This window comes from Pseudophryne corroboree, chromosome 10 (genome assembly GCF_028390025.1).
Source record: "Pseudophryne corroboree isolate aPseCor3 chromosome 10, aPseCor3.hap2, whole genome shotgun sequence".
Taxonomy (NCBI): domain Eukaryota; kingdom Metazoa; phylum Chordata; class Amphibia; order Anura; family Myobatrachidae; genus Pseudophryne; species Pseudophryne corroboree.
Window position 1 is genome coordinate 194,897,288 of NC_086453.1, and position 19,201 is coordinate 194,916,488.

Here is a 19,201-nt window from a genome sequence, read left to right on the forward strand (position 1 = left end):
AATAGCTCATCCAAATCTAACTCTCTCTTTATATCTGCCACTCCTGCAGTGCACATGGTTTTGCCCAACTGCTAACAAATTTGCTGCTTCAATCAGCTCTGAATTCCCCCCCAATATTAGGTTCTGGTAGTAAGTGGAGGCTGAAAGACAGCTTTGTCATACACAAAGCTTATATCAGCGTTTTTGAGGGGTTTCATCAGCAAAGAAAAATGAACTGAGGGTTTGAAAAAAAAAACTATTTCATATGGATTTAAGAAGAAACGTTCAATTAAGTTCAGCATAGCACCAGTGTTTGCTGTGTAGCATGTACCTTGAGTCAAAGTCTATCCCTTACAAATAAGTAATCTATATTTACAAACCTGCCATTGTATCAGATGTTCCTAGATTGTCCTTTCCTCCCACAGCCAGTGGTGGATTTTCCACTAGGCATGTGCCTAGGGGTGACACATGTTGGGGGCAGCACAGCACGCTCACCTGCATGAGAGTTCTGCTAAGCTGAGGGCCAGATGAGGCCACTTTATTCTTTTTTTGTTTTTGTCATTATGACTTTATTTTTTATTTTGTAATTGGTGAGGGAGGAGGGAGCAATGGTCATTAATTTGTGGTGGTGGAGGGGGGGGGGTGAGGTTGGGGCTGCTTTGGCAGTCAGAAGGCTCCAAAATGAAGTGGGCAGTGACATGAGGGCGACCGATAATGTTGAGCCTAGGGGCGGCCTGACCCCTAAATTCACCCCTGCCCAGACCTGTTACTTCACACTGGAAATGTGTAACTTCTGATACATATTACTCTAAACTCCACCTTTCTTATGCAGTCATACGAACATATTTCTCTAAATGAAATTATGGGGCAGATGTATTAAGCCTGGAGAAGTGATAAAGCAGTGATAACGCACCAGCCAATCAGCTCCAATATGTAAATTGACAGGTAGGGGCTGACTAGCTGGTGCGTTATCACCTTGCACTTATCACTGCTTTATCACTTCTCCAGGCTTAATACATCTGCCCCTATGTCATTCAACACTAGAAATAAATGGTATGAAATATTATCTGCAAGCATAGAATTATTCGCAAACAAAGGTTTAATTCGATGTTTTATAGAAAGCAGTTTGTTTTTCGGTTTTATGTTTTAATTGCATATGCACTTTTAAATCCAAATATTATGCAATTCAGGTTTGTAAATGTGAAAATGTCCACATAGATATAGCAACATTAGGACATTTGGCGCAAAGGTACCAGCATCCAATTCGATGTTTGGGTTAATTTTCTAAACTGTGCTAAAAAAAAATCCAGAATCAGAGATTTCAGGAATACTGTACCCACATACTGCCGGTGATGAATAATTTGACAAGCAGACATGTGATTTTCACTCATTATTTATTTTCTTGTTTTCTTCTTGTTTATGATGGGCAGAACTTCATATTAATATACTGTATATATGGACTCCAACATAAATTGTCTTGCAACAATAGCCATAGAATGTACCAATTACCTGCTCACAGTGGAAGTTATAATTTTGTGAACTGTATCAACATATGTTAATGATAGTTCAGTGACTGTCTACTATGTTATTGCCCCAATACATCAGGTCTGGTTCCCCGATTCCCTGATCAGCCGACACTGACGATCGGTGGTAAGCAATGATTAGCGATCCGTCAGGAAATCAGGGAAATTGATCATGTTAAAAAACGCCCAATTTACTTATCCTGACTGATTTCAATTGGGATTGGGAAATTGTGATTTATAAACGTTTAATATTCCCGATTCCCTGACACAGGCTTCGGAGGATCGGGACATTGCCTCAATACACCTGTAATGTATGCCTTTTGACTTAATTATATCAAAATGGCTAATGAGTTGTTAGGGTGAATATTAGTTTCAGTTAACAATATGGCTGCCTCCAGTTTCTTGTAGGTGACAATTACATTTTAAAGTGTTTCTATTAAATAAAATAATCTGTATTTTTCATTAGTCAAATTGAGACCTCAATCCAGTAAAATTTTAACTGCCATCACAGATTCTCCTAATAGTTTCAACATTTTCAGAACTTTGATTTTGGTGTTATAGCTGATGTTTATTTTGTCTAAAAATGATCTTCAAATAAGAAACAGTTAAAAACCTGTGCTCTTAAAGTTGCACTACCACCTAAAATGGTGTACATTATTTGTTTATCACTTTAAAGTGGCTGCAGAAGACGGGCCATGGGGTGTATAAGAGGACCAGTCAGAAGTTACAATATCTGTGGCTATTCATTAGTCTTCTTGCTCACTCCATTCCCTAAAGCATCACACGGCCTTGGTTTTCACTCAGAATTGTGGGACTAACCATGGATGTCCTGGAATAATGGATTATTATTAGTGCTATGTTTTAGCTTCATCTAGATGCAATCCTGGAGTGTATAAAAGTTTTTGAACATCCTTGGATTTGTTCAGTTGCATTAGCTGCAATATCTTACAATTGACTTAAAACCTGGAACGTGGCCTGAAATATTTTATTTAAATCATTAAAGCCTTCTTTATAGTAAGAGGTTTTTAGTCAGATGGTGACTAAAAACATTTTTTACTAAGATAAAATACAATACTTATTATATTTTTTTGGTTGCTGGAAGAATAATTTCTGTACTGATATTATATATTATATGAGACACTGATTCTTGTTTCTGCTTTATTGACATATACAGACTTAATATGTACCTGTGGCACTGGAGGCAACCATTTTGAATGCAGAACCAATGTTCATAAGAATGGAGCCCATCAATTCACAGGAAACCAGGAATATCACAGAGGCACAGTCACTGGTTCAGAGTGATTTAACAGGCTTCATTCTTATGAATATAGGTTTAGCCCAAAACATCACCGCCTCCATGGTCCGGCATGATGCACTTGAATTAAAGACAAGGTGGAAACTGCACTAATTTACTATAATAGTCATGCTTTGCATATTGGCTTGTGCAAGTGATCTAATGATAGGTTGTTATGGATATGTTAATAAACAAACAAAACTGCAAATTATTGTGTCCAGCTTTTCTATAGGTTGATGTAAAAATCACATGACCAGTGTACAGCATGAAATTGGACTGGTAACTTCCAACAATTGCTGTATGAAAATGTTCAATGTTTTTTAAAAAGCAGTGTTATATTTTCCCCGCATTGAATTTTATTACACATTTTAGCATAATTATTAGATATGCCAAGTTTTCAAATCTGAGTCTGGTGGCATCATATATGGGGTACACAGGAAGAATTGTGGTTGAAATAACTTAAATACTGTAAGAATTTGCCCGAAACAAACTGTTGTTGAAAACCATGTGGAAATGTGACTGTAATAAAAAGAGGTTTTTGCTCTTTGGATGTTTTATGTTATTATTATTGCTTCTGTTTTATGTTGTTGGTAACTGAACATGTCAATTCACAGTTGTCACATTATGTGATAGAGAAAGACAAGTGTCACAATGCCTTATTTCTTAAAGGGAGTAAACTACTACTCCAAACCCCTGTCGGTGATAACCATTATACAGAATCACCAGAGTTTTGCTTTTCTTTACAAACTAGCAGATATCCACCATTACTTCCTATGACTAAGCACACTGTCTAGCCGTTCTGCTAATGGTGGGACAGTTTCTAGAGGCACTTTGAGAGAGAGTCTACTGCACCAACGGGGAGGAGGGGGCCCAATTGGAGCCTGCACATGGGCCCTCTACTCCCCGGCGGAGCAGTAGACTATGTCAATGTGCCAGAGTCTACTGCGCATGTGCAGGTCTCCAAGGACATCTCTATTATAAATGCACAAATCAGAAAATGGCCGCAGTGGCCATTTACTATTAATTTCTGCAGCCAGCTCTGGACCAACAGAGAGGTAACTATATTTCAATGGGTGCAGGGTGTGCGGAGTGGGGGTCCCAGGGGCCTGTGTGCACTGCACACCTTGTATCCATTATAGATACACCAGTGGTCAGAACATTTGTCCTGCTGTATACATATAGGCAGGATGCATCAAGCATCGCATTCCATCCTGCCTCTGATCTCATGCATAGCAGTGATAATGAACGCCGTATGCAGGAAGATTTAAGCAAAGAACAGCTCTTCCAATAAGAGCTTTCCTTTGTGCGTGTGGACATGTAGGTTCGTTACCCAGGAGTCCTGACCATGAGTCAGATGAGGAATGCAACACGGGTGACACTGGGAGGGATCTGATTGCACATTTACAGATGCCATTACCTACTGGGTGTAAGCTCCATAATGTATCGCATTCCTGAGCTTGATGCATATGAGAAATGTGGCCAAACCTCCAAAATGGCATTTTTAAGGTCTGACCGCAAAATTACCTTTGATGCATCTCACCTTATATAGTTAGACAGTATGGGGCAAAAATCAGTCCGTGACTTTGTGCTCTGAGAAGGCAGCAGACAGGATCAGAGAAGCTGACTGAGAAGGGGAGAGCCCTGCTTGTGAGAGTTTAAGGTTAAGGGGAGTGGGGGTAAACTGGGAGGTAAACGTGAAAGAGAAAAGAATAGAGAACAGAAGGAATGAAGTACATTGTGAGTAGGGATGGTAGGCTTTGTGGAACAGATCAGTTTTCAGGGCACATTTGAAGCCCTATATGCTTGTAAAAAGGGCAGGGAGTGAGGTTCAGAGAAGCAGAGCCTCCATAAGTGGGGACTGATCGGCTTACAGATGTAGCCATGCTCATCTTTGATGCTATTCAGCTTGCTGCATGGTGCGCTGGGCTGTGACTATTTGCCACTGCCAATTGCTCCATTAATACCATTAAGAATTAATGGAGTGATCGCCGACTGTGATTATGAATACATCGAAACTGAAACCCTCCTCATCAATTAATCTTACCTGCACGTTCCGGATCCGGTGATAGCATACAATCCATGTAATCAGCATGCCAGTAACGATATACTGGATTATGGGCCTAACTCAGCATGGATCGCTATTCAGAGAAATTGCAAATCGAACAATTATGGAATGACTGCACATGCGTAGCATTCGTATTGTGCACCATTGATGGGTAATAGCGACAGAAAATGCGTACAGATCGTAATCACAATGTAGTCGCTGTCTGACTGACAGGATGCCGGCGTTTCTGGCGGAAACCTGCCATTTTCTGGGTGTGTCAGAAAAAACGCAGGGCTTGGTGTAGACTTTGCATGAGAGCATTGCGGTTATTAGGTGCTGTGAGGGGTTAACTGTTTTAGACTGGCTACTCATGTCATGCCGCTCTCTGGTCCAGCATTATATTGCCTACGGCCCGTAGAGAGCTGCACCAGGCTGTGCGACAACAGTGGGCCGATGTGCTGGGAGGACTTCTCACAAAACAAGTTCTGCGCATCAGCCGTCTGTGAATTATTCTGCAGGTCCACAACGATCCACCTATATGTGAGATCACAATGTGTGTTGTCATACAGTGGTGGAGCACCACGGTAGAAAACTGCACCCTAGAGCTCCAAGTAAGCAAATAATTTTTTTTTTGCGTTGGGATAAAGTAGCAGAGGTCTGGGCCCTGCCTATTTTAGCAGTCCTGGGCCCAACAATTTCTAAAGTCAGCCTTGCAGAGAAGGCAAACAAAGTGGAAAAGTCTTCAATGTGGGCATAAGAGGAGGTAACAAGCAAGGAATATGACACCTAGGCAGAAGATCTGAGTCAATGAGAAGATAATATTAGCAAAAGAAAGAGAAATGTAGAGAATAGAAGAATCTTGGGGGGAGGGATAGTGGATTTGGTAGGGAGGAGGGAACTGCAGAGCCGGCCATAGGCATAGGCAAACTAGGCAATTGCCTAGGGCATTTGAACTGCCTAGGGGCATCAGCAGCTTCTGCTGATTAAAATGATATGCGGCATGCCTATATTCTGTGTGTAGCATTTCATATGCAGATACAGCCACAGTTTCACACAGTATATAGGCATGCTACATACCATTTTAATCAGCAGAAGCTGCTTGTGCCTACTAGCTACATAGCAATGCAAATAAGCTGCATTTTCATAAAAAAAAGGTGATCGACGTTAGCATTGAGGCAAGATTTATGAGGACACAACTGTATCCAAGCAGAGGCAGAGGTCACAGTGTTAGTAGCAGTGTAAGTGCTGTGTGCATGTGAGTGGGTTGGTTGTGCAGTAGTGTTCAGAATATGTGTAAGGAGCATTATGTGTGTCATGTAAAAATGCATTAATAATATGCAACATATGTGTAAGGGGCACTGTGTGTGTCATTATGTGTATAAGGGCATTAATAATGTGCGGCATATGTGTAACAGGGTACTACTGTTTGTGTGTCATTATGTGTATAGGGGCACTAATAATGTGCAGCAAATGTGTAGGGGGCACTATGCGTGTCATTATGTGTATAAGGGCATTAATAATGTGCAGCATATGTGTAAGGGACATTATGTGTAAAAGGGCATTAATAAAGGTTATCATAATGCATAAGGCGCATTATGTTTATAAGGACATTAATAATGTGTCTCATATGTTTAAGGGGCATTACTCTGTGGCATTATGTGTATAAGGTGCTCTACTATGTGGCGTTGCATAGGACACTACTGTGTCGTCTAATGTGAATAAAGAGCAATAGAGTGTGGTGTAATGTGAATAAGGAGCAATTCAGTGTGATGTAATGTGAATAAGGGGCTCTACTGTGAGAAGTAACGTTTATAGGGTAAAGTGATACTACTGTGGGATGTAATATGAATTATGGACACTGTCGCATCATCAAATGTGAATAAAGTTGCAGTACTGTGTGGCGTAATTGGAATTGGGGTTACTATTGTGCGGCCATGCCCCTTGCCAGCAAAAACACACCCCTTTTTGGGCTGAGCACCAAATGTGCGAACTGTTCCTATTTAAAATATAGGGGGTACAAACACCAAAATAAGGACTGCTATGGGTGAGGGGTGATGGTGCTGGGAAAGAGGTGCAAGGTCAGAGGCGGAACCAGCGGTGGTGCTAGGGGGCACCAGCCAAAATCTTGCCTAGGGCATCATATTGGTTAGGGCTGGCTCTGGCATTACTAATCTGGTTCATATGTGTAAGGTGCATTATTGTGTGGAATTTTGTGTATTATGGTCATTACTAATGTGGGGCATATGTGTAAAGTGCACTACTGTGTGGAATTATGTGTATTATGGGCATTACTGTGGAGCATTATGCAGGGTTGAACTGGCCCACAGGGGCACAGGGTAACCCCCCGGTGGGCCCCACTGCCTGAGCGTTACTGGGTCAGATGCAGAACTAGCGGCGGCGCTAGGGGGCTCCAGCCAAAATTTTGCCTAGGGCATCAAATTGGCTAGGGCCGGCTCTGGAGGGAAGAATGGTGAATGTCGCATTTAGAGGGCAGTGGAGAGAAGATAAGAAAGGTGGGGAGGGGAAATGAGAGGGTGGCTATAAGCACAGGCATGTAGTACTAGATGAGGTATACATTGGTGCACATAAGGTACATGTAATGAACGCACATCATATGCAATGAATTCTCTAATAATATAATTGTAGCTAAAGTATATATAAAAGAGAATATAAGGACTGGGCGAGACATGAAAAGGTATGGTTGATAAAAGGTTGAAGAGGAAATAAATGAAAAGGGGAGAGAGAAATAAAGGGCATTAAGTTAAGGTTAATAAAACTATAAAATGTAGAGGTTGAAAAATAATTCATAAATCCCAAACTGAGGGACAGGACACAAATGGCTATGGAATATGTATGTGCTATAAATAATTGGTGATCAATAAATAAAGTAATGAATTAATGGCAAGAACAGCAGTGAGATATCCAAAGCTAAAACTATAGTTTAAGAAACAAACATGAACATAGTAAAAGCAACAGGGATAAATAAATGACTCACTATGTAAGATGCAAGTTATCGATCACTTTTAGCAAGGTGCCGGAGGACAGGCAGGCTGGATGGACGCATCCAACTTAAGTACTGGGAGCCTGACAGCTTAAAAAATTGGCCTGTTCTTAAAGATTGCTGATGTTATCAAACTGTAAAATTGTAGCCTTTAATCAATTTAAATGGGAAATCCCATCTATAATGCCTTTTATGCAGTGAGAGGCAATCGATAAGCAGACAGCGCTTCTGACATCTGACCAAGGTCATGGTTATATGTTTTCAAAAAACCTGCATAGTGTCGCCATCAAACTTTTTTGGCCTAGTGGCATCGTAGTCTAGCTGGAGCACTACATCTCTTGGGAGCACATCTTTGCAGCTCTTAGGAGGCGCAGGAAGCTCTTTTAAGTGCCAGTGCTGGCTTGGAAAGATCCATGATACAGTATGTCACCATTTTCTGTAACTATCTCCAGGATTCCTTTGAGATAAAATTGTGTGGCCTTATTTTCTGCATTCCCTGATGTTTTCTTAATAAGAGCTAATTGGGAATACATACTGTACCTATAATATCTGAATCATTATAGCCTAATTGGTGATGGGAATCCCTCATCAATCCTAGCAAACAGGTTCGTTCGTAAATGGTGAGCTGATGCTCGACCTTAACTTAGAGCACATGATGAGATTTGTGTTCTGACCACCATCATCTTTGCACACTGGCTGCTGCCTGGTAAAAAAAAACAACGGAAGGCGGAGATCATTACTAAAGGTCACCATATGCATTCTTTGGAATACATAACGAGTATTCTCGTCCTGAAGCTTTACTAAGACATGGTTGCCCTGGAGCTCACATTTTTATGTTTCCCCAATATGTAATTGATATCCTACAATGGCCTTCCTCATTAATCATGAAGATGAATGAACTATCACCACTCTCTGGGGGAGATGTATTATATCGGCACAATGCATGCGCTATAGCTCTTCCTGTTTGGGGTCTTTACCTAGGCGCAGCAGGAAGCAGTACTGACAGATGTATTAACATCTCTGCAGCTGGAGTGGGGGAGTGAAATCTCCCCCCCTCCTGCGATCCCTGCCAGACCCCACAGCGCATCAGCTTAGTGCTGATGCACTGTGTCCCCCCTCTTGGCTAGCTTCAGCAGGCATGCGTGAGATTCCGCAAGCATTATGAGATCTCCCATGCAGCCGGGAGCCAGCAGCCAGGTACAGTGGCTGTGAATGGGGCAACGACAATCGATAGCTACAGCTGTCGGTATGTTCAGTGCCACTGACCGTTATACATTGGTGGGCACACTGGCATGCTATCTTCAAGATAGCAGCACTGATAAGGACACGGGCACATCATTCCTGTCATTTACCACACATTGCCACAGAAATACATGGTGCTGATACCACATTACCCCATAATTCCAGGTCATACATCGTAATCTTAGTTTCTACCTACCAATTATGTTGGCACAGTCATCTGAGTTACCCTTCCCTCCCTCTTTCTTTTCTCTATCTTTTATCTGTGAACAGAATCCTTTCAGATTATCTAATATACAGTAAAAAATTGGATGAGACTATCATAGCATTTATACATGTACTGCTGATGCTCCTGATAGGCCTATGGTTTTGTATGTTACTACTGTGTCAATTATCTTTTATGGACCTCTGTGCAGACCTTGCACTCGTCTCTCATACATTCAATAACATTTTCTTAAAAAAAACTTATATCAGCATTAGCAATGATGTTTGGATAGTTATTTATTCCAGATAATGGTCTCTGTTTATTAGGAGTCTGCCTTCTAGAAAGATATTATAGCTTTTTGCACCAAATCTTTTTAGCCACAACAAAAATAACAACATTCAAAATGTTTTTTTTAGCAGGTCTTTTGAGGTGTTCCAAGTATGCAGTGGTTAGTACCTACTGAAAGTTATCCAAGGAAGAACAACTGGTGAACCGGTGAGAAAGCCATGACCACCCAAGGCTCAATGATGAGCGCAGGAGCAAATGCTAGCCCATCTTGTTTGATCCATGGAAAAACTACTGTAGCACAAGTTTCTGAAAAATGTATTGCTGGCTGTGATAGACAGGTGTCTAGACACACAGTGGATCACAGATTGCGTATGGGGCTGCGTAGCCATAGACTGGTCAGTGTGCCCATGCTGACTTCTGTCCACTGCCAAAAGCGCCTACTATGGGCACATGAGCATCAGAACCTGACCATGGAGCAATGGAAGCAGGTGGCCTGGTCTGATGAATCACATTATCTCTTATATTAAGTGGATGGCCTGGTGCATGCTCATTGTTTACCTGGGGAAGAGATAACACCAGGATGCACAATGGGAAGAAGGTAAGCCAGCGGAGGCATGTGATACTTTTGGCAATGTTTTGCTGGGAAACCTTGGGTCCTGCCATTCATGTGGAAGTTACTTTAACACGTACCACCTACTTAAACATTTTTGCAGACCATGTACTTCCTTTCATGGCAACGGTATTCCCTGATGGCAGTAGCCTCTTTTAGCAGCACAATGCACCCTGCCACACTGCAAAAGTTGTTCAGGAATGATTTCAGGATAATGACAAAGAGTTCAAGGTGTTGACTCAGCCTCCAGATTCCGCAGATCTCAATCTGATCAAGCATCTGTGAGATGTGCTGGAAAAACAAGTCTGATCCATGGAAGCCCCTCCTTGCATTATAGGACTTAAATGAAATCCTGCAAACATTGCGGTCCATGCCTCAAGGGATCTGAATTGTTTTGGCAGACCCACGGAGACCTACACAATATTAGGCAGGTGGTTTTAATGTAATGTAATATCATTTTAAACCTTATATGACAAAGTATATTGACTGTATTGAGACCATGTGTATGAAATACATTAACAAGACCCGAGTATTGTGTTAATGTGGAATTTATGTAGGATTCATTAAGGCTACATGTCTCATCCCCTCCTGTGGCAAAGCAAACACAAGGATTTTTCTGACATGTCAAGGATCTTGACGACCTGGTCGGGGAGAGCCTGGCACATGTTCCACTGGCAACAATTAAAAAAAACAACTTTACAGAATGTGATTGATAAAAAACACAGTGTACATGTTTCTACATTATAGCATGGCATCCTGCAAATACTCCTCCTGCTTAACGTCACCTGAACACTGGCATTTCTCAACTGATTAGGGTCCAATGGTGGCAGTCCTACCAATTCCTCTACATAATCAGCATTATGCTCCAAGGGGATCCAGTCAGCATACCGGCATTCAGGATGCTGGCAGTCAGAATACAGATGCCGGAGCAGTAGCTATCGGAAACCAATTCCTTGTGTATTGTGTATTTTGTACTGATATACTTGACAATAAACTGTTTCTGATATCAAACTATAGCTAGTAGCGTCTCTGGGTGCGCACCACATATTCCACTACTGTATTAAAAAGGTGGGCACAATATTTTTCTTTTCTGTGTGCATCTTTGGTGAAATGGATTTGCTGATGCTCATGTCTCTGGGCTGTACTAGTGCAATAACTTTCTTATCTGCTAAATGTATTAACCGCAATCTATTTACTGCTAATAATGTCTCAGAGGTTCCACAGTTTTACTCGCCACTGTGCTGAAATCAGAGATTACGTGTGGAGCTGTTGCACACAGATCAAGTGTATGCTACAGGACCTCCTCCCCACCACCCTCCATTTTGGGGAAGGTGGCATGTGATAGTAATAACCCTTATGGTACCAGATTCTCCCAAAAGTTTTTCAGTATGTCCCTCTGCACACCAACATGCCCCTTCACATATTCTCCCCTGCCCAACAACATGCCCTCCCTGCCCAATGAGTTTGACCACACACTGCAAAACATGATCCTGCACATCACACATGCCCCCCCACCCCGCCCACGTGGACCACACATGCCACCTTCCTGCACACCAGATTAGTATACTTTTTACTTACCACATTTTCCTGGAAAGCTGTCAGAAGTTGAACCTGGCTGGAACAGCAGTGGTAGGGGTGATGTGGCCGGTGCATTGCACCAGGGCCCGTGGTGATGAAGCGGTTCACAGTCTTTACTGATTTGTTGAACGCTGCGGTGCCCAGGTCTGCGGATGCTGGCATGCAGTACCATTTTTAGCGGTGGTATTAAGCCGCTCACCGGTCTCTACTCACACTAATGTGGATATTATTACCAATGGTAACCCTAGATGGGATTCCTATGGACATCGCTGTTCAGGATTTCAACAGTGGGGCACGGTGGTGGTGACATCACTGTCATTGCATCCCTGCCAGCCCTCTCTGCTTGTTACCAGACTTGGGAGTGGAGATAACATGATGTCATGACACAGGTACTAAGATGGGACCAGTGAGGTGGTGGGGGTGGGGTTTATGGTGAATTTAAAAAATATATATATTTAATCTGTCTCCTCAGATCACATACTCCTCAGATCAGTGACACACCCAACCATCTCTCCAGCACCCCATTCTCTGACACCCCCGGCAATCTCTCTAGTACCAAATTACAGCGGGTTCGGTGGCTCGCTGCACTCACCGCAGGTTCTATTCTCACTATATGGGGTTTATTTACTAATATTCGTGTTTGTGTCGATTTGTGTTGATTTTAAACTCAAAATTTAGCGGACGTGTTTTCCTGCAACTTTTTGAAACCATCTACACTAATTTACTGTGCTGTCAAGTTTGTTGTTTTCGTATTTTCCGATGGCGATGTTTTTCGTGTTTTGTTTTTTTTGCAGCCGCAAATCACTTGTTCGGTTGGGAGTTTGTGGGGTTTTTTTTTCACGGATTGGGACTATTTTAAACGTGGCAGTGTTTTTTGGCAACTATGGCTGCATTTCCACTTTTACTTTCGATTTTAACCTTCGTCCGTGATTGGTTGTGTTTCAGATGTAGGAGTGTCTGTGCGCAACCATATAAATACACCCCAAACCGTCCACACCTCATGGGTTTAGTTAGTGGTGAGGAGAGAGGTTGTGCTGTGGAGTTTGGTGAATAGGTGTGATTTGGAGTAGTATTTTTGGCGAGTTCTGAGTGTTGTATTGTGTTTGAAAGTAGTCTTGTCATTCTTGTAGTCTTGCTTCTTTTTGGTTTGTCTTATTTTTTGTCCTAGGTTTTTTTTGGGAGTATCTTGTCAGTGTGTGTGTGTGTGTGTGTGTGTGTGTGTGTGTGTGTGTGTGTGTGTGTGTGTGTGTTGTGTTATGTAGTGGTAGTGGAGGAGTGTGTTGTTTGTGCTTTTTTTCAGTGTTAATTGTTGGTTATACTAATTATGTCTGACTCAGAGGTGAGTGAGGTGGAGGAGGTGGGTGAGAGGGAAGAGATTAGTGAGGTTGAGGAGGTGGTGAGGTTGGTGCTGTAGCCTCTAGTGATCGTGACAGTGAAGCAGCTCCGCAGCCACTTACCACTACTAAGACTGGCCGCAATGTAAAGTTTAGTTATGCAGAGAATGTGGCTTTGGTGCGTGAGCTGATGAAATATCAGCGGTACCTATTTGGCACGGAGGCCGCAAAGGTAACATCACGGAAGAAGAAAAAGGGATTGTTCTCAATCTTATTGTCTGTGGCAGCACCCCCAATACAGTATTAGGTATAGTAACCAGAGTATGTGTATTATTTGGGGCTTTCCTTATACTTAAAAGAATATATTGACCTTTAACTTGTGCAGAGGGTATTCCCCGTCCCCTTTTCCTTGCTGAGTAACATCACGGAAGACGATGGTGTTGTGGGCTAAAGTTGTTGTTGCTGTAAATAGTGAGGGGGTGGTCAAGCGGACAGAGGACACGTGCCGCAAATGGTACTATGATATAAAGCGCCATGTGAAGTCCAAAATGGCCAAGGAGGTGAAGTCGGCTCGCCAGACCGGTGGGGGTCAGCCCTACATTGCCAGATATCTGGACTATGAGGAGCCCATGCGGAGCTTAATACCTCCTGAAGTTGAGTCAGCAACCCATGTCTGTGATTCCGATCGGCCCAGGAAGGATGGTGAGCATGTTTTTTCTTAATAACATACTCTGTATTTTTGTGTATTTAATTTGGTTTTGGATAATGTGTGTCCTGTGACCTAGCGCGTTACTAGCATCTTCAACTACACGTCGGCAAAACCCTTGGCATTGTTAATGGCTAATCCAAAAGCCAATGTTGCACATAACAGTACTGTATGTGAAATGTGTCTTAAAATGTTTTATTTTTTTTTTATTGTGAAGTTGTTAGTTTGTCCGGCATTTAATTTGTAAACACCAAGCTTGCCCTTCATCACATTTGCCACAAAATGCATTGTACTCTGTATTTTGATGCAGTTAGCCATGTGCAAGGTTTCCCAAACATTGGTTCAGATGTTATAGGCTGGAGTAGACCTAAGTAAATTTAACACCAGTGACATGTGCCAGCTAATGGAAGCACCATTTAATCTGGTTTAAAAATAAGCCACCATATTTTTACTCGCTTGCCGCCTGTATTTGTCACCTTTGCCAACACTGCTTTATCAGTGGCTTATGTCTTTGGATGGTTAATAAATCTGTTTAATGTTTTCCTTAGTTTTGTTGTGATGTTGTGCTAGTGTGTGCTTGTTGTGGCACATCACACAAGTTGACAAAAATGTCATTTCTCATCATTGATATTTGATTTTAGAATCAATATGTGTGTGCTTTGTAGTGTTCTTTTATGTATTTGGAATGTAGGGCCATGTTTGTGGCCTCTCCATTATCTCATGCATAGCACTTTCCTGAGTGCACATGCCTATTGGCCAATATTGTTGTGCTAATGGCTGTGTGTGTGGGGTCGACATCAGACACCATTTTTTTGGCAGGGAAATGTTATCTCTGCTACACATTGTGAGTTGCATGCATTAATGAACAGTCTTTGATTATCTAATTATTATTACCAGATTCTAATCAGTCTCATATATAGCAGCCTGACTAATGCACAGGCATGCACATTCTGAGGTGTATGCATTAATGAGCCAACAGTCTTTGATTATCTAATCATTATTACCAGATTCTAAACAGTCTCATATATAGCAGCCTGACTACTGCACAGCCATGCAGATTAAAACATGACCCATGCAACCTAATTTTTGGCTTTGTGTGGTTAATTGTTCAATACTTTATGCCATTAGGACAATAACAGTATTGCTCAACAAGCAAGTGTCTGAATATGTGCAAACAATAATGGTTTGTTTGTTTTTTGGTGGTTTGTCATTAATGTCCTGCCATGTTTGTGTGCGCTAAAAAGGCGTTATGGGAGCATTTCTTTTGAAACTTCAAAGAAATCACACTTTTCCTTGCAACTGCAAAAGTAATGTGTGTAATAATGGATACATATTGTTTCTTGTGTTGTGTCTAGAAAACATGCAGAATTGAACAAGCAATCAGAAACAAATAAAACATTTTGGATGGTACGATGTTTGTGTCCCTTAAATACCATGGAACACCACACATAGGGTCACATGTATTCAGCATGGAGAAGATAAAAAACATGGCGAAGTGTAAAGTTAATATGTAGCAGACATTCAGATAGTAACTAGTATTTTCTAAAACAATCAGGATTATGTAGTGGTTTATCACCTTCTAGTTATCACTGCTTAATGACTTCCACCAGCCTTAATACATGTGCATCATAATATGATGTGTACTCAAAATAGAAACACATAATAAACATGCTGCATTTGTATGCCACTAAGCTAGTGTATGTTTGTATGTCTTTGGAATCATACACATTCTGGCAAAGTAACATGTTTGAGATGGTTTAAAAAAATAATTATGTTACAAATTAAAAATGCAAAAAATACTGATACACATATACTTACATTAAAAATGTAGATTTATAAGCTCTTGCCTTACCTGTCTCCCTACATCTGTACTCCAAATGTCGCCAGATGTATCTAACTCCTCTGCTTGCTGACTGCTTTCTTCATCCTCCTCCTCCTCATCATCATCATGTGGCAGATGTTGTTGCAAACACATGTTATGAAGAAAACAGCAGCAGAACACAATTCTGGTCACCTTTAAGGGACTAAACAACAAAAGCCCACCAGACTTATCCAGACACCGAAACCTAGATTTCAGCACACCAAAACATCTATCACATTCCGTGTGGACTTATGTGCATTATCGTAGTTGTGTTCAGCAGGGGAATCAGGGCAGGACAATGGAGTCAGAAGCCAAAAGAAACAGCCATATCACCCATCACCTGAAAGGCATATATAGTAATGTGTGTAAACTACATATACAGCAACACATAACTAACACAGTGGATTTGGGCGTAGTATACAAAATCCTACACATATCAAATCACATACCCAGCAGCCATCTATCTGGCATTTTGACAAGAAAAATAACCAGAAACCCAAGGCGCAAACACACTTGTGCAGCCACTTGAGGAAAAAAGGGGCCACCTCACCCTTACAGAACAATATGACAAAAACAAATACTCAAATAGGCGCTCAGTGTTGTTTCATATAAACAAATATGGTGAATACTTAAAATCCATATGTGCGACAAAGGAAAAAGAGTCCAACTCCAATAAGAGCCTCCTGTAGGGGTGTTGACGAATCTTCTAATCCACAGATACAGATGTGTCCACTTACATCTTTGCTATTTTGCTAAATTTGGCACAACATGTAAAACACGGCTAAATTGTTTTTCACGAGTAGCGAGTGGATGGATTTCAAAATTTTTGTTTGCCATAATAGAATATGTATAAAGTAACAAATTAAAGAAGCAAGTTAAGAAAAATCACAAGGCATGGCTAAATCTCTGAGTGTATGGCATGCAAAACCAAGCCATACATGGCGGGATATAGCAAAGATGTATGTGGACACATCTGTAACTCACGGTGATATGCAATGGAAAAATAAATGAAATATCATGGTGTAGTAAGTCCAGTAAATCTGAATGATATTCTCTCAGACAATTGCTAGACCAAATGTTAAAGGGTAGCGTACCCCACTCACAATGGATAAAATTGAGCTCCACACATAAAGGTATCTTTTTAGACTGGGCTGTAAGGATATTCCATAACAATGAATGCATACCATTACTCACTCAGAATCAAGCGTAGATCCTCCCATAACGGTTTCTTTTATGTCCTGCTCCAAAAATGGACGAGGGAGTGGTGATATAAAACACTATTTATTTAAAAAGTTAAAAATTGACAGGAGACCACACATATACAACTCAAGGGTGGCAATGGAAAAGCCGGTGGTGGCCGCCGGCCGAAAACGGCAATACCAGCCAGATGTAATGCACAATCACAACCACAAGAGATGAGTAATGTGTGATACTACCTATCTGCACCCTTCCAACGCGTTTCTCCCCATTTATGGGGCTTTTTCAAGGAACAAGAGTGCCCTTACCTGTCTGTTATTTAAATGAAATCCCCGGAAATTAACACAGAGAAAATCTAATTGAGCTGGATTGGAACAGCTGTGTTGCCTTAGCAACACATGTCCACGTGGGGCCAGCATGCAATGCACAAAGTTACAATTGCCTACGTCCTGTGTGGGCATCGTCATCCACGGACGGAAAACACACTTCCGTCCGCAGCGACCTCACTTCCCGTGTGTGTTGTCGTGGCAACCCGTAATATCGAGTGATGCCGCGGAGTGCAATGGATCGACTACATATACTTATTGTCCCGTATATCTATGGGACCAGCAAACAAACAATGTGAGGATAATACTGAAATCCTATATATGTATTGTCACTAACGGACGGAGAGATACTGCCGCCCATAGTGATAGACTTCCTGTCTATGTTGCTATCACAACCCGTGTACTTCCGCCCTAACTAATAAGGGAAAATTCACCCATCACAATGCGAATAAGCATGTATATATAAAATCCCATGCATATATCCACACTCGTATAATAAAGATACAGGACAATGCACTTATACTGTGTGTCTACATGAAAAATTATTATGGGCGGAAACATACACTCGCCCATACTGGCGTTACCATGGTGACATAAAACAAATGGCCGTCCCAACTAATAAAATATGCATAACATATAAAACTATTACCACCCACTTCTACTATGGAACGAACTCCCGCTTGAGGTTGTAATTATGCATCACAACTATGGCAAGAAAAAGTACAACAAAATCATAAAAACCATCTCAGCTCAAATTCATGATTTAAACCGTTGGGTGTAAGTGATTGCAAATTGTTAATCCACTTCATATCACTTCTGGCTAATTTGATCTCCTTATTATTGTTGCGCCATTGATCTTTGGTCACCTCTATATTCCAAAAAGACATAATGTGATCAGTGGAGCATTTATGGGTTTCTTTAAAATGAAGTGAAAAAGGGTGGGTAATTAACCCCTTGCGTATATTTCATAGATGTTCTGCCCAGCGGATTTTTAAACTTCTACTGGTTTTACCAATATATAATTTGTTACAGGAACATTGTATAGCATATATGGCATATTTGCTATTGCAGGTGATAAATTGTTGGATCTTGTATGTTTTTCCTTTCCAGTCAAAAGAGGTAAGTTTTCTTATTTTGGAGGGACAACTCTTACATATACTACAATCCCCACATCTGTGGAAACCTTGGTTCCTCACAATGCCCCCTAACGGTTTATCTATAAATGCGCTTGCTGTTAATTTATCCCTAAGATTAGGTGCCCTTTTATAGATAAACTACGGTTTATCCGGTAAAATAGATGTTAATACCGGGTCCCTTTTTAGGAGATACCAATTCTTATGGAACACCTTCTCTATAAGTTTGTGATAACCATTGTATTGCATCACAAAAGCTAAATTATGTGATGTTTCCAATTGGGGTTTGATCCTTGCACTAAGGAGAGTTTCCCTATCCACCTCTGCTATTTTCTCTAATGATTCCTGTAAACAATAAGGTTCAAACCCTTTTTCAATAAATTTCTTCTTCATGATCTGTGCCTTTGCAGTGCAATTCTTGTCCTCTGAGCAATTCCGTCGTCCCCTTTGGGGACATTTTTCAACCACTGCGGTAAATGGTTACTCCTTGTACTTATATAGGTGTTAGAGTCTTTCAGTTTAATATATACAGTGGACTCAATTTTACCATCAACAGTGTATATGTGCAAATCTAAAAAATTGACCTCAATTTTGCTTAAATTAAAGGTCAAATGAATCCCTAAAGTATTCACATTAAGATAGGCACAAAAATCCTGAAGTGTATTGACGTCCCCCTTCCATATAAAAAGGATGTAATTTATATAACGCCACCATCGGACCAGGTTCGCCTCCCAGCCATGTCCCGCCCTCACGGAATTGTCCTCCCAACTGGACATGAATAGGTTAGCATAGCTGGGGGCGAACCTGGTCCCCATGGCGGTACCCACCTCCTGATTATAATATTCTCCATCAAAATTAAAATAATTATTATGAAGAATAAAAG